Source organism: Callithrix jacchus, chromosome 18 (assembly GCF_049354715.1).
Source record: "Callithrix jacchus isolate 240 chromosome 18, calJac240_pri, whole genome shotgun sequence".
Classification (NCBI taxonomy): domain Eukaryota; kingdom Metazoa; phylum Chordata; class Mammalia; order Primates; family Cebidae; genus Callithrix; species Callithrix jacchus.
The window spans coordinates 46,116,972-46,133,668 of record NC_133519.1 but is presented as its reverse complement, the minus strand read 5'-3'; the positions used below and the strand labels follow the sequence as shown (position 1 = coordinate 46,133,668).

The following is a 16,697-nucleotide window of genomic DNA, read 5'->3' as shown; positions in this document are numbered from 1 at the left end:
AGCTTTCACACACTTTGTAAACGAAAGAGCACACCTGGGCTCTCTAACCGCCCCGCCTCCCCCCCCCCCCACACCTGACTGGAGAAAGTCAGTTAAAGAACTCTGGTCTTCCGGATAGAGAGGTGGGTGGTTTACTGGCCCTGGGAAGTTCTTGCTTTTAAAACCACACCCTTGTGGACTCAGGAAGAGAAGTTAACACATTCCCAAAGGTGGACTAGAGAAATATGTCTGAACTATAATATGTATTTTCATGCTTGTAATTACAATGAAAATGCTGCTTAATAACTGGAAACCTTTCAGTAAGTTCAAGTCTCACATCCCTTGTTAATAAGATGAGGATAATGATGCCTATCATGTTTCAAAGATTTTTGATGTGGTACATATTAAATTATGTTTCTAAATATATTCCCTACAATTATAGAAATTTAGATATCAGAATATAAAATTTAGATATTATGTGTTTTCATTATTACTGCAAAATAATTTAGTAGCCACGCCATTATATAATGTAATGTGCCTAGAAATACTTATTTTAAGTATATGCTATGTGCATGGTTGATATTTAAAGAACATTACTGTGTTTTAAAACCCGCACTATTGTGTTTTAAAAGCAGCAAGTGAACAAGTAAGTTTTCATATGCAAATGTATTAGCTACAAATAGTAAATTAGAGTTTGAAAGGAATCCTAGAAGATTCATCTATCTGACTGTTGAGAACAATGAGACTCAAGGAAGTAAAAAGCACTTGCTTAATGTCAAGTAGTCAGTGAAGGGCAGAAATGACCTTAGGATCAAGGTGTCCAAATTTTCTAGTCGAGTTCTCTTTCAAATTGTATTACTGTATACAAATATTGATTAGTTTAGACACAATTACTCATGGTTGGTTACATTTCCCTGTTCTATAATTACAAATTATTCTTCAAGAAATGTTAGTCCTACCTATAATGTATTCTATAAGAAATGATCTGTAACAACTTATTGGGGAAAAAAAAGTGATTACTAATGTTCTTCAGGTATTCACCATGTATTCACCACACTTTATACAGCTTAACAGTGGAGGCATTTGAAATTGAACAAATTATACCAATTTTAAACAGAAATTCCGTCTATGTATAGCTTTAGCTAGTGAATCAGTTCCCTGATTGATGGAAACAAGACAAAGACTGGCTTCAGATTAGAGATGGAAATGTCCATTGGAAACAGTCAGTGTAGCCTAACAGTAAGTGTTCTAAGTTTGCCACAAACATTAATATACTCGTTTCACTTTGAATGTTGGCATAAAGAAGACAAGAAAAGGATGCTATGCAAAGGAATGCAAAATGGCTGTATTATTCTGATAAAAGAACACACACACACACACACACACACACACACACACACATACACATACTTTAAGTTCTGGGATACATGCACAGAATATACAGGTTTGTTACCTAGGTGTACATGTGCCATGGTGGTTTGCTGCACTCATCAATCTGTCGCCTACATTAGGTATTTCTCCTGATGCTATCCCTCCCCTAACTCCCACCTCATGACAGACCTCAGTGTGTCATGTTCCCTTCCCTGTGTCCATATGTTCTCACTGTTCAACTTCCATTTATGAGTGAGAACATGCAGTGTTTTGTTCTCTATTTCTGTGTTAGTTTGCTGAGAATGATGGTTTCCAGCTTCATCTGAGTCCCTGCAAAGGACATTAACTCATCCTTTTTTATGGCTGCATAGTATTCCATGGTGTATAAGTGCCACATTTTCTTTATCCAGTCTATTACTGACAGGCATTTGGGTTGGCTCCACGTCTTTGTTACTGCAAACAGTGCTGCAGTAAACATACGAGTACATACGTCTTTATAGTAGAATTGTTCATAATCCTTTGGATATATGCCCAGTAATGGTATCACTGGGTCAAATGGTATTTCTGGTTCTAGATCATTGAGGAATCACCACACTGTCTTCCACAATGGTTGAACTAATGTATACTTCCCCAACAGTGTAAAAACATCCCTATTTCTCCACATCTTCTCCAGCATCTGTTGTTTCCTGACTTTTTAAAATCGCTATTCTAATTGGTATGAGATCATTTTTAAGGAGAAAGAGCAATATATACCTAACAACAGACAACAAGTGAAGCTATTTATGTATCAATGAACTCAGTTTAGAAGTTCTGCTTTCTTCAGATGCCAAATGTAATGAATTTTGCTATAATTCTGTTTAATTTTCTATTTTGTAAGTTGTCAATCAAAAATGTATTTACAGGTTAAAAATGCTAATTTCTTAACAGTAAATAAAAAACAACTGCCTCTTGGCAGTTTCAGATCAGAACTTTCAGAATCATCAGGTCACACACAGTGTTAAGATATGCCATTAGCCAACAGACAAAATAGAAGCCCCGTGGCTAATTGAGGTGCTCAAAGTTAAAAGAGAGTCAGGTGGCCATGAGTGGGTGTGGGAACTGTCACATACTCTGTTCTCGGAAAGATGTTTAAAAAGTCTCATAGGATTTCCCTTTCTCTAATCAAACCAAACCATATCCTATTGGAGTGCCAAGATAAACTGCAGCTTTAAACTACCCCCACCCCATGGCTGTTTGACATAAACATCTTAAAGAAATTTTGGTTTGGGGCTTAAAAGCAATCAGAGCCTGACTAGTTTGACCAATTAGAACTGAACAAGTGTGAATTCTTCATTTGTATCCATGGATCCGATTGATTGAGAACTGAGGTGAGAACGTTCCCTATTGAAGCCAGACCCTCTTCCTGTTCTTTAGAGAGCACACTTTCACTTGTACTTGAAGGATGTGCCTCCCCAACGTGCAGACTGATTTTTTTAAGAAATAATTCTCCCTCATTTTTCCTCCTCAGATGTCATGGTCTTTTGTTAGCAGGCAATTGCATAACAAATAACAAAGCATAAAACAACCCCAAACCCTTATGCAGTAACAGCTGATGCTTGAGGAATGAGTGGTTAGGAATCCTCTGTTCAGTGCAAAAAAGAGAAAGAAAAAAGAAAAAAAGACATATAACTTGTGATTCCCCAAAAACGTAACTACAGATAGCCCACTGCTGACTGGAAGCTTCAATGTTAACAGTTGATTAACACATTTTGTATGTTACATGTATTGCATAATGCATTCTTACAGTAAAGTAAGTGAGAGAATAGGAAAAATTATTAAGAAAATATTAATGAAGAAAAAATCTATATATTAGTCATTAAGTGGAAATGGATCACTACAAATGTCTTCATCCTCAATGTCTTCATATGCAGTAGGCTGAGGAGGAAGTGGAGGTATTGCTGCTTCAGAGATGGCAGAGGCAAAATAAAATCCACATGTCAACCTTCCCAGTGTAAACTTCCATGTTGTTCAAGGGTCAGTTGCTCAAAGAATTGATGAAGATGCCAGGTAATCAGACCCCTCAACCACCAATTAATCTAGATCTGATTCAAAATGTTTTATCCTCAGAGGCTTCAGTGGTGTTTATAACCTTCTAAATTTCAAAAGGAAACTCTCACTAATCCCCAATTGCTTGCTAATATTTATTAATACTTGGTCAATTCATGAATGAACTCAAGCTAAGGTACAATTTACAACTTAATATCTGGCATACAGTATTTCACATTTTTTTTTCTTTGGGGCCAAGACTAGCCTGTTTTTAATCAGCTTTGCTGGCCAATAATTTTTGTTTACTCTACCATTTAAATATCAGTTTTACCACTTATTAACATTTTAAACTTAAGCTAGTCACAATGTCATTTAACCTTAGTTTCTCATCTGTAACACAGTGGTAATAGTTCCTGACAACAGAAGTTTGTGATTTGAGAGTGAATCATAAATGCTTCATAGATGTTTACCTTTGAATGTCAAATGTTTCCCTTGTAAAGTGTTTTGTGGAGTATGTACTCAAAAAATACTGTTATGTTTTTAAGTGCAGGAAGTGATAAGAACAATTGCAATACACTACATGCAATGCTAGATATATATCTCCTGTAATTAATTTAAATAACTAATGTACTCTGTGTGCACAGTCTGCAGAGAAGGCTAATTGTCACAGGAAAGTAAAAACTGTCTTGAATGAAACAGGAATTCTCGTCACTATTGCTGCTTTGAACATGACATAATGCCAGTCATTTTGAAGAAAACAGAGAAGTCCACTTATTTCCCACCTCCTCCTTTCCAAATTTTTATATTACTGGTTTATTGGAGTTTGAAATGTTTTCTGGGATATATATTTTACTATTATCTACTATAACCAAAAATGTCAATTTGAGAGTTCTAGGCATGGAAATAAAGGAAGAGAGGAAGAGTGAGAGAGATAATCACTGTCCTCATTGAAGATGTGGGTTTGTGAGATATGAGTCATATTTCTTTTAACTGGTATTTTAATTACGAAAATGGAAGAAGAAGATACAAATTAGGTAAGCTAGGAAGTTAATTTCTCTTTCATTAGAGAGTTTACATAATTTAAAACTTGAATATTTTAAAAATATGATTTTTGCCAATGAAGATATATGGTTACACAATTGATGAATGGCAAAACCAGCCAGAGACATTAGTAATTTTTTTTAAAAAGCATTTACATGTGAATTATTAGTTCAACTGTAATACAATCAAATAAAAATATTATTAATAATTTTGTCTCGGAACCATTCTGGCTTCCATGGTAAATCTTCAGAATCTATTGGGATTAGATTATATCTTACACTTGATCTACCACAGAGAATATAGGCAATATACTAAGCCCCCATTTCTTAAGAAAAAAATGTTTCAATACAAAATAGAATAAAATATGTAAAGTCTACTTTTCAGTTATCTTATTATTTTGTTCAATATAAATTCTTGACTCTTGACAATCAATGTCTACTTTAGAAATGAAGCAGAAAATCTGCACCAAAAGCACATACCTGTGATAATTTTATCTTTATAGCTACTCTTTGTGCCCAGTACCCAGTGGGTCGCTGAAGTATATGTCTAATCAACCCTTTTTCAAGTCTGCACTCTTTTAACATATATAAGAAACAGAAAAAAAAAGATTGTAAACCACAGAAAAATAGTTTTAAACAGGTGATTGTATTAGGAGTAAAATTATTAACCCGGTTTTGTGATCAATGGAAGACAGTATGCCCAGTGTTGACAGAAGGAAGCTATAGTCACCTGTAGATGCAGAAATCCTATCAAATTGGTATCATTCATTCCCAGCTTTTAAGTCTTTCAAGGTAAGAAATAGAGCGAGTTCAGATTATCCTGTCAGAGCACTATTTAAATGAACAAACGTTGCATTTTCAGCTCTGCCACCGACTCTGAAGCTTATTATAGCAACCTGTTTTGCCCACTTCTGTCATTTAAATGTAATCATTAGTTTGTGATAGATGGAGAGGAGTTTCGAACTGTATTCAGTTTCCTTCTAGGTTTTCTCTCAGAATAATTTTCTATTTACTCCAAACCAGCATATCCAAGCCTTTTACACACCTATTTAATTTATTACATATAAGGAATTAAATAATTATAATTTTTCTCTTCTCCCATGACCTTTAGTGTTGTTTTCTTTACAATTTAAACAAAAGCCAATGCTATTACCGTAAATACAATGGTAGCCTGGATGCAATTCTGTAGAACTGATTCAAACATACAATTACCCTTATATGTGTTATGAGGCACAATCTAACATATAATTATAACTCATGAAAGCTTGTGGTTTCAGTGCAGATTTTCAGCTTCATTTCTAAAGTAGGAATTGATTGTCAAGAGTCAAGAATTTATATTGAACAAAATAAGAAGATAACTGAAAAGTAGGCTTTAACTACATATTTTATTTTGTATTAAAACATTTTTTTCTTAAGAAATGGGGGCTTAGTAATTGCCCATGATGGAGTTCAGTGGCATTGACAGGCACAGTCATGGCACACTGTAGCCTCAAACTTTTGGCCTCAAGCAATCCTGCTTTAGCCTACCAAGTAGCTGGGACTACAGGTATACACCACTGCACCTGGCTTTTGTATGTTTTCTTATACTGACCTCCTAGGAGAGTATTTTTATAGCATAAAAAAATTTAAAAATTAGGGTTAATGATACTTGACATTCTCATTTAACTTTACTAACAATAATGTTAGCTGTAGTCAAGTATTGTAGTAGATGTCAATTATAGTACCATTTCTAAATCCTAATTGTTCGTTTTACTATATACAGAAAATTAACAAGGCAACATGCATATTTTTAACAAAATAGTATGATACAAACATGTACATGACAAATATCAAAACCTATGAGGAAACAGTTTTGAGGCAGACTGACTAAAATCCAAATAATTTTTGGAACAAGAACGTTAAGTAATGCCTATGTTATCCTGATAAATGTAATAAAAAATACCAGTGCAGCTAAAACAGCATCCGAAACTGCTAAGAAGTTACAATGTGTTAGAATTAATAAAAGGGTTTACCTTGACAAAAGAAAAAGGTGAAAATAGCTTGTTCAAATAGTGTATAAGGAACGTATTGCACTACTCAGTTATAAAAACAAGGGCAAAATGCGCAAATATCGGGGAAAACAGTGTGAGCAGAATTTTCTGATCAGAACATGTGGCCACACTAAGACACACAGAAAAGGAAGACGATGGGGTTGAACAGGCATTGTGCACAGCGCTGAGTTTGCCAGGACTAACCCTTTAATGCTCCTTGTCTTTAGTTGCTTTACTTGGGAGCAGAAAACATAAGTTTATTGAAAAAATGCCATATGAATTGATACAAATTTCACATTATAACTTCATTGCCCTTTTACCATTTACTATGACTTAACGTGAATTACAGAAATATTCACTGAAACAAAATTACTGATTAAATATTGTTATTTGGATAAAGCCAATTGTATTGTTTACTTCATAAAATACTTTAATATTTTTATCTTTATACTGTATATACACATAATGATTTTTATCTAAATATATTTTTAAATCCACATAAAAATTGTTTACAATGATTGTCTTTTCCCCTCTTAGAAATATTTTCATTAATCTGGCTACTGGTCTATTTTATTGATATTTTCGAAAAACCAGCTCCTGGATTTATTGATTTTTTTAGGTTTTTTTTTTGTGTCTCTATCTCACCACTCCTATTCAATATAGTATTGGAAGTTCTAGTCAGAGCAATCAGGCAAGAAAAAGAAATAAAGGGTATTCAAATAGGAAAGGAGGAAGTCAAATTGTCTCTATTTGCAGAGGACATGATTGTATATTTAGAAGACCCCATCATCTCAGTCCCAAATCTCCTGAAACTGATAAGCAAATTCAGCAAAGTCTCAGGATACAAAATCAGTGTGCAAAAATCACAAGCATTCCTATACACCAACAACATACATAAAGAGAGTCAAATCAAGAACGGACTGCCAGTCACAATTGCTACAAAGAGAATAAAATACCTAGGAATATTACTAACAAGGAACATGTAAATGACCTCTTCAAGGAGAACTACAAACCACTGCTCAACGAAATAAGAGAGGACACAAACAAATGGAGAAACATTCCACGCTCTTGGTTAGGAAGAATCAGTATCATGAATATGGCCATACTGCCCAAAGTAATTTACAGATTCAATGCTATCCCCATCAAACTACCAATGACCTTCTTCACAGGACTGGAAAAAACCACCTTAAACTTCACATGGAACCAAAAGAGAGCCTGCATAGCCAAGTCAATCCTAAGCGAAAAGAACAAAGCTGGAGACATCACACTACTGGACTTCAAACTATATACTACACGGCTACAGTAATCAAAACAGCATGGTACTGGTACCAAAACAGAGATATAGACCAATGGAACAGAACAGAGGCCTCATAGGCAACAACACACATCTACAACCATTTGACCTTTGACAAACCTGACAAAAACAAGCAATGGGGAAAGGATTCCCTGTTTAATAAATGATATTGGGAAAACTGGCTAGCCATGTGCAAAAAGCAGAAACTGGACCCCTTCCTGACACCTTACAGTAAAATTAGCTCCAGATGGATTAAAGACTTAAACAGAAGACCTAACACCATAAAAACCCTAGAAGAAAATCTAGGCAAAACCATTCAGGACATAGGCATAGGCAAGGACTTCATGACCAAAACACCAAAAGCATTCGCAACAAAAGCCAAAATAGACAAATGGACCTAATCAAACTCCACAGCTTCTGCATGTTAAAAGAAACAGTTGTTAGAGTGACTCAGCAACCAACAGAATGGGAAAAAATTTTTGCAGTTTACCCATCTGACAAATAGCTGATATCCGGAATCCACAAAGAACTAAAACAGATTTACAAGAAATAAACAAGCCGATTCAAAAGTGGACAAAGGATATGAACAGACACTTTTCAAAAGAAGACATACATGAAGCCAACAAACATATGAAAAAATGCTCATCATCACTGGTCATTAGAAAAATGCAAATCAAAACTACAGTGAGACACCATCTCACGCCAGTTAGAATGGCAATCATTAAAAAATCTGGAGACAACAGATGCTGGAGAGGATGTGGAGAAATAGGAACACTTTTACACTGTTGGTGGGAGTGTAAATTAGTTCAACCATTGTGGAAGACAGTGTGGCGATTCCTCAAGGACCTAGAAATAGAAATTCCATTTGACCTAGCAATCCCATTACTGGGTATATATACAAAGGATTATAAATCATTCTACCATAAGGACACATGCACATGAATGTTCATTGCAGCACTGTTTACAATAGCAAAGACCTGGAACCAACCCAAATGCCCATCGATGATAGACTGGACAAGGAAAATGTGGCACATATACACCATGGAATACTATGCAGCAATCAAAAACGATGAGTTCGTGTCCTTTGTGGGGACATGGATGAAGCTGGAAACCATCATTCTCAGCAAACCGACACAAGAACAGAAAATCAAACACCACGTGTTCTCACTCATAGGTGGGTTTTGACCAATGAGAACAGATGGACACAGGGAGGGGAGCATCACACACTGGAGTCTGTCTGGGGGAAATAGGGAGGGGACAGTGTGGGGTGGGGAGTTGGGGAAAAATAGCATGGGGAGAAATGCCAGATACAGGTGATGGGGAGGAAGACAGCAAATCACACTGCCATGTGTGTACCTATGCAACAATCTTGCATGTTCTTCGCATGTACCCCAAAACCTAAAATGCAATACAAAAAGAAATATTTTCATGTTCATATAAAGCCAAAAGGATTTAAGACAGTAGAAATTATAAGAAAATAAAAATAACTAGTACAAACCTTTTTATTCCTGTTTCTACTTTTTGAGGTTTTAACTTCAGATATTTTCAGTTTTCTATTTTGCTTTTGTTGTAAGTTTGTGTTTTTCCCAAGACTTATATCTGAAAATGCTGCTTTAGACCCAAATTCTGTTAATTGAGTTCTGCCTTTGGTGGACTTTTGTTCCTCTTTTGCCCTTTATAATTTTTTTTTTCTTTCTGGTCTTCTCTTGGACTTACAGTAATTCCCTGTTCTCAAAGCTCTTGCTTACACATAGTCTTATATGATACTCATTTCTAATTTAGGGCATATTCAGCATTTTGAATAGTCATTTGTGAAGACAGAGTGCATTGGGATTCTTAATATGACTCACGGTTTTGAAAAGGCCACTCAAAATGTTCACTTTTCCTTGTGTTCTACCAGATTTTTTTTTAAAGTTCTTTGAAAAGTTTACCAGTATCTAGGGACCAAAGAAATAGCTTTGGTTACCTTTTAAAGAGTTATCAGCTAAGATTACAGTGTTCCTGCTCATCAATTTGCTTTTCCACACTGATCTCTGACTTGAAATTTTCAGGCTGTCTTGAAGGTCAAGTAACAAAATAGCACTATTCATTATAGGGAACATCACTCTTGCCCTTTCCTTGGGAGGACCCTGCTGCTCCACAGCTATGGCAGCAAAAGGGAGGGCAGGAAGGCTCTATCTGCTTCTGACCTTTGTAAGCTCCACTTCAGTAGTAGCAGGGATTAATGTAGATAAATGTCTCTCTTTAAAAAAAAATCTTATTAAAATTTTGCAACTCAAAAAGGTGTCCAAATGTTACATCTATTCAAAGAACCTAAATTTTAAAATACAAAAGACAGATATACACTCTTTATGGCCAGGATTGTTAGGAATTGAACAACACTCTTCTCTCATGGGAACATCAGGCTTCATATTTAACATGCCCTTTTATCTTGTTTTCAAGATAACTCAAACATCTGCTTTGTGACAGGGCTTCAATCAGCATGGAGTCAACTGTAACTATCCTCTCTTTCTTTTTATAGAAAAGATTAATTGTGTTTTGCAATTTCTGAGTGACAATTATTCTGATGGATTCCTTTCACAATTCTGTCCTCTCCAGGCTCAGCAGGATGAAAACTAATGTTCTTCCCACAACATCAAAATCTGACCTATACGAACCTGACCTGAACCTGTATGTGAGCAAGAGCCTAAATTGGCATATGAGCAAGAAATAAAATTTTACTTCATGTGAAATTGTATATATTTTGACTGTCCTTTTTATCATAACCCACTCTAGTTAATTCACTTTTATAATTTGGGTTAGCACAACTCAGAAAATAAAAGCATTTTTCATTTAAATATGGAAATTAGCTTAAGTTTTGATAATTTTAAAACTAAATTCTAACAGCTAAAAGCTTATTTTTTCAAGATCAATTTTGATAATTCATAACACAGAAACTATACTCACAATCAGTCTATTAATATGCAAAAAGAATTAATTCGCAGGAGCGGTTTGCTGCAATGTGCATCATAAAAGAATGCAATCCATCAGCTCAACCTTCAAAGTTCATTTTGTTAAAAGTCATTTCATACCTACTCTATTTTCTCCAACAGTTTTGCCTTATTATTTTGTTCTTTGATTGCAATTTTATCTCTTTGGGTTCAGAAACAACATTTAGTCAGGTAATACTTTCCAAATACAGATTTTCTTCTGGTTTCTAGCTTATTTCTGCATTTCCCTCTGGTCACTTTTCTTTAGGCTACTGATATCTTAGAAGTATGTAACACTATCTTGAGCATAAGTGGTTCAGGAGTTGCAGTTTGCAGTACAATGGTTCTTTATAATCTTCCTAAAAAACTGTAGACATTCTTCAAGATTAGAGATCCTAAAATCCTGTCTCTTGCTTTGCTCAATCCCTTTTGTGAAATTTCAGGGCATTGAAACTAACATCAAAACCATTGTCAAATATTATGTATTTTGCAAAAGGATTCTTTTTCTCAGGTTTATCTGAAAAATCGTAAAGTGATATCCAAAATAGTATAACTCTTACACTGGGGCTTAACTTTCATTTTTTGTTCAAGATTAATGTAAAAGCATTATTGCAACTGAGATTCACTGATGAATGTGTAATTCATTAACTGACTTACTGATTTTTAGTGAAAGTTAATCATTCTGCCAAGAAGTAAAATTAACCAAAAACATAGCAGAGAATCCCCAATCTACAAATTAAAATAAAATCAGGAATCATTATTTCTTAGTATAAAATTTATAAAATAATTTGTAAGGAAAATCCTATAGCAGACAAAATAAATTGAACACATTCATCTATGTGTTTTTAGTTGATTCCCATATCATTTTGGTGGAAAACATGCCTAGATTTGGTACAAATACACAGTTGGTTGAAATAATGATAAGGGAAGGACTGGTAGGAAATGTGAATGCCTAGTGGAAGCTAGGTGGGCATAAAACAAATAGGAATCCACTGTTATTTGAAGAAACTATGAATTGGGAGTAATTAAGGACATGACAATGTTTGATTCCATTGCCATCTGAACTAATTTTTGCCAGTCTTCCACCTCTCATTATAAAAAAATCTAAAAATTATAGTACCTTCTGATGAATGTTATATAACAAATAGATAAACATAGAGAAATAAAAAGGTAAACTAAAGAAATTGGAGGAAGTATGTGAAAGAAATCTATAGTGGATAAAAATAAAAACAGACTATAGAGAGAATAAGAAAATGATGAACAAAGATAAATTACCTAATAACAAGTGTTAGACTAGAAAACATTAAAAGAAAGTACAACTACCTTCTTTCCTTAGTGATAAAATCAATATCACAATTCTTGACTAATATAGCTATTTTCTTTTTTCTAAATATCTGAGAGAATATACATTTTTAAATCGCAGAAGAAAGCCTTCCTTTTCATTTTTCTTCCCTTGGAGATCACTGAGGAACAAATAGAAAATAAGGATCAAAATATAAATAGCAATTTCAAAGAAACCAAGAGATATCTAAAATTCTGAAATGCAAAATGGAGGCGGGGGTATTCTAAATGTTCAGAAGGATGCATAATGAGTGCAGAAATGTGTAGCTCAGCATACCGTCCATTGCCAGGAATCTTATAAAAGCATACATAGTACTTTATCAAGTGAGTAGTACAACCTGAAGTATGAAGCAACAGCCATATTTTCAACAATGAAACTTAATGCAAACACTGTAACATCTTGCTGCTTGATCATCTGGCAAGCAGTGATAAATGGACACATGGACCGTCCATATATCTGGAGAGGAACATACTGTTGTGGCAAAGAGGGGAAGAGATTCCACCATTGGGAACAGCCCTGGGGTGCTAATCTTCACTGGCTGGGGAGATCTCATTCACACACAATCCTAAAACGAGCGAAATTCTGGCAACCAAGTACATGAACCTAGATTCTCTTACAGCAAAAGTTACGTGGTTCAAAGAAGAGAAATAATTCACACAGTAATGGACTAATACAAAGTAAATATAATAAAACAGGAAAGAAAAGGAAGCGCAAGGAGAACCAACCAAAGGAAGAATGCAAATCCCAAAATCGTTGCTGTGGACCTGCTAACGTCAGCACGAAAATGTCACACTTAATTATGAAGTCATTGAGGCAGTTATCTTCATAACATAAGAGCACTAAGTATGTCTTCACACGGAAGAAATGGTGAGAAGAAAACTAAGCTGTTCAGACAGAAAATAAATGTAGTAAGTAAAAACTCTCATAGAAATAAAGCATGCGTGAAGTGTTCCATATTTTCAAAAGGCTAAATGAGAAGCAGTAGAAATATTACAGACAGTTGCAGAATCATAGTAGGGAAAACAAAGGACAAGACTTAAACATTGAGCAAAATAGAGTAAAAAAATTTTAAAAATTGAAGATACAAAGAAAATTAAGCATTCTTTTTCAAACAAGATTTAATAAACACTTAACTATTATCTTCTAATTGGTATGATCTCAATAGTGGAATGAAGAATAATATTTAGAGATTCTATTAAAAAAATAAAATGTTTTAGATATAAAGAAACACTTGAATTTACTCCTTTAAAGGGAATATTATAGCCCAGAAAAAAAGTGAGTTAAATTATCTACTAGAAAATAAACTCTGTAAGTTAGTTGAATGTCGAATTTCATATATATAAATGCCTTGAGTAGCCAGAAAAAAAGAGATTTGATTCTTCTATATGGTGAAAAAATAGGCCGACCTTGAACTTCTCCACAGCGATAATCAATTTTATAATGATAGTGAAAAACTACTTAGACAATCTTCAAGAAAGGAAAATGTGAGCTAAGACATTTACAGCTAGCTAAACTACCATTCAGACATGAATGCAACAGCAACAAGGAAGTCACATTTTGATCTTAGCTGAAACCAGACTTTCTGGTAATGCCATTTGAACTATAAGTTCATTGTGAAGAAAATATCAGAGAATACATGTTATTGACTAAGAAAATGATGGCAAATGATCAGTCAAGGGACATTTAACTATTTAAGTCTTTCATTGAGTAGGATGAAAAGCACAGCTTGTGGTTATAGATATGGTATCACTTTCATAACAGCAAACAATAAAGATATGCAGAAATGTATAAGGTACTGTGTGTGCTAATTTCAAAATTTTAATAGTTGGAGTAAAATACATATCATTTAGGTGCATAAATATTTTTAAAAGTATACATGTATCCTTTCTTATTTTAAAAATTGTTAGAGTATTCTCAGATTGCATTTCCAAGAGTACTTACATTGCATAACAAAAATAAGAAACACAGATTAACATTTCTAGAAAATTATCTTGCTTCTTTTGCTTCAATTTCTCACTTTCAAAACTTACTAATTTTAACACTCACTACAACTCTGGACTGAAAACTTTAATGAAAACAAGGAGCTAAAGTGGATAGCACTGAATGTAATTTAAATTCTGTGATTAATAAAACAAGATTTATGTTTCTCAAGAAATAAATATAAATGCAACAATGACATTTGCAAAAATGTGATAAATAGATTGAGTCATTCAGTAAATATTAATTTTGGTTCACTGTGTGAGGTACTATGTTTATATGTGAGAGTTATAAAGTTAGATATTAAAATGTGTTTTGAATAAAATATATTTATCTTGCCTTATTTCTGAAATGTTTTCAGTGAAAATTAAACTTATTATAGTTCTTCATGAGGTTATCTTTTCAAATAATTTTCATTAAGGCAAATTAACCTCAAATTATTGCTACAACACACAAAGGGTTAATAAAATGGTTAAACAATGGCCTCAAATATTTACAGTACATTTTGTAATGACAAACTCATATTTTATGTTTTATAATCTTATGTTTTATTGGGAAAAATACTATTTTTATTTGTTTTGTTTTGAAAGAAGGATTATTTAGAGGGTGGTGATAGTGGCTATGGGTATGAATTTGAATAAAAGAAATCAAGTAATAGATCCTATTTATTTTCCTATATCTTTCCAATTTTGCGTATCTAAAGCCTGCTTTTATACAACACTTTTTTCATACAGTAAGTTCGTCGGCTTTTTCACTAGAGTTAGAAAATATTTTCGTTTTTCAGTTGTAACCAGAGATTTTAAATGCACAGCTCCCGAATTTATATTATTCTCTAACTTTCAATACTGATAAATCAAGGTCTTAGAGTTTTAAAATATCAATTCTTAGATACTTGCACTAAGCCTTTCCAAAGTTATTCTCTATATGCCTACATGGTTAAAATATACATAGATAACTAAATCAAAAGATCTATTGGCTATATTCACAGGTTATTAATCATATTATTAAACTAAAATATAAAATTTTAAAGAAATTTTCCAATTAACTGAATAATAACTTGTGTTTTTATGGCTGTATTTTTTCTATTTTATACTTTTCTCAAATACTATTTATTGTACAGATAAAAGTTTTCTTTTTAATTCATGGACTTTATTAAGTTTTATATAAAAATAATCTTATCAGGATCTGAGGAGGCATAAACAGGAAGAATATTATATTATAAAATGTTAAGTATTCACAAGCCAAAGAGGCCAAATGTGAATACCGAAGGATCACGGAGTATGTAATTCTAGAAAACGGCTGCCACTCCCAGCGCTGAAGAATAAAGAGAAGAAATTATTAAAATCATGCAATGGAAAAGAAGGTTCCTCTGGAGCTGAAGTTCAGATTGCTGAGGACAAGTTGTGGCTGGCACAAGTCTCTCTGAAGAGCATGATGGGGCTGGTTCTGGAATGACAGACAGACGGCAAACTGGAAGCAGTTGTTCCTACTGTAATCAAGTGTTTCTGGCAGAATGAACAGCCACTGCTATGTTATGTTGACATTGACAGGAACTGGAAGCAAGTGCAAAGGAGTGTGTCTGTTGCTTTCTTTCCAGTGTTCCATTGTCCCTTTAGAGCCCTCAACTGGTATCCCCTAACACTAAGCCAGTATTACCAAAATAGTGTAAGAGGATACGTCTGGAATTGAGAGGCAGCAGTTGAATAAGAAGCAGAAATGAAAAACACTGCTAAAATCTGATCTATACTGGACTCTAGGACTTCCTAAAAGAAAAGGAGGTAAAATAAACAGTGAAAAGGTCAGTTGTATCAGGGTTATAGTTTAAGTTACCTGGAAATGGAGTCAGAGATGGACTCTAGTGTGCAGAATGTTAAGGAGCATCTTTGAGAGAAAAACCGGATCAAGATTGTAGGAGAAAGTAAGAGAGGCAGAGAGAAATCAGTTTGAGATACACTCTCGGGAAGTCCACAGGAAGCTTTGGAATAAAAGTGATCCTTCGGTGTTGCCCCAAGTAGGATCTTTAAACACCCTCATCTTCAGTAATGATGTGTTTTACCCTAGGAAAAGATGTGACCTTGTGCAATCTCTTCAACTCAGGCCATCTCTAAGGGGGCATATGATTTCTCCCTGTTGGCTGGCCTCCTCTAATAATCCCAACAGCTGAGGTGACATTTCTGAATTGATGGATCCAAGTAGCAAGTTACAGTGTCCACCAAAGTCAGAATAGCTATTGAAGTTATCTGTAGCAATTCCAACTATCCAAAAAATTATGACATGAAGATGGGAATGTGGTCTTCCCCGATTGGGAAGTGTTTGTTGACTGAATATGTCATTTAGTCAGTGGGTACACTGATACAGGGTAGTGTGCAAGTTTATTACATGATGGACTGAGAAGGTTGGAATATTTTGTATGCTTGGTAAAGTAAAAGAACTGAAATGAATAGTAACAGTAACAAAAGCTTGATAGATCATTGAGACTGAAAATTTTGGAGGAATTTAATTGATAAGTAGAGGTACTCACTGGAAGTTTTAGAAAAGGATATACTTTCAGCTTCTGATCTAAATTCACAGCTTTACCATGTACGCAGTTGTGTATGACTCCGGAGACATTTTTATTCCTCCCTCTGTTTTACCAAATATGTCAAATTGTCTACAATCCCTTTTGGTATT

At 34.2% G+C, this 16,697-nt stretch overlaps 1 protein-coding gene across 1 annotated transcript in view; it reads left to right on the top strand.

Moving 5' to 3' along the window:
* Positions 1 to 15,008, top strand: part of LOC118149139 (uncharacterized) — a 429,176-nt gene extending 414,168 nt beyond the window's left edge. Inside the window, exon 4 of the mRNA XM_078355141.1 lies at positions 10,338 to 15,008. The gene's annotated coding sequence lies outside the window, so the exon portion shown is untranslated. The remainder of the gene's footprint in view (positions 1 to 10,337) is intronic.
* The last annotated feature ends 1,689 nt before the right edge of the window (positions 15,009 to 16,697 follow it).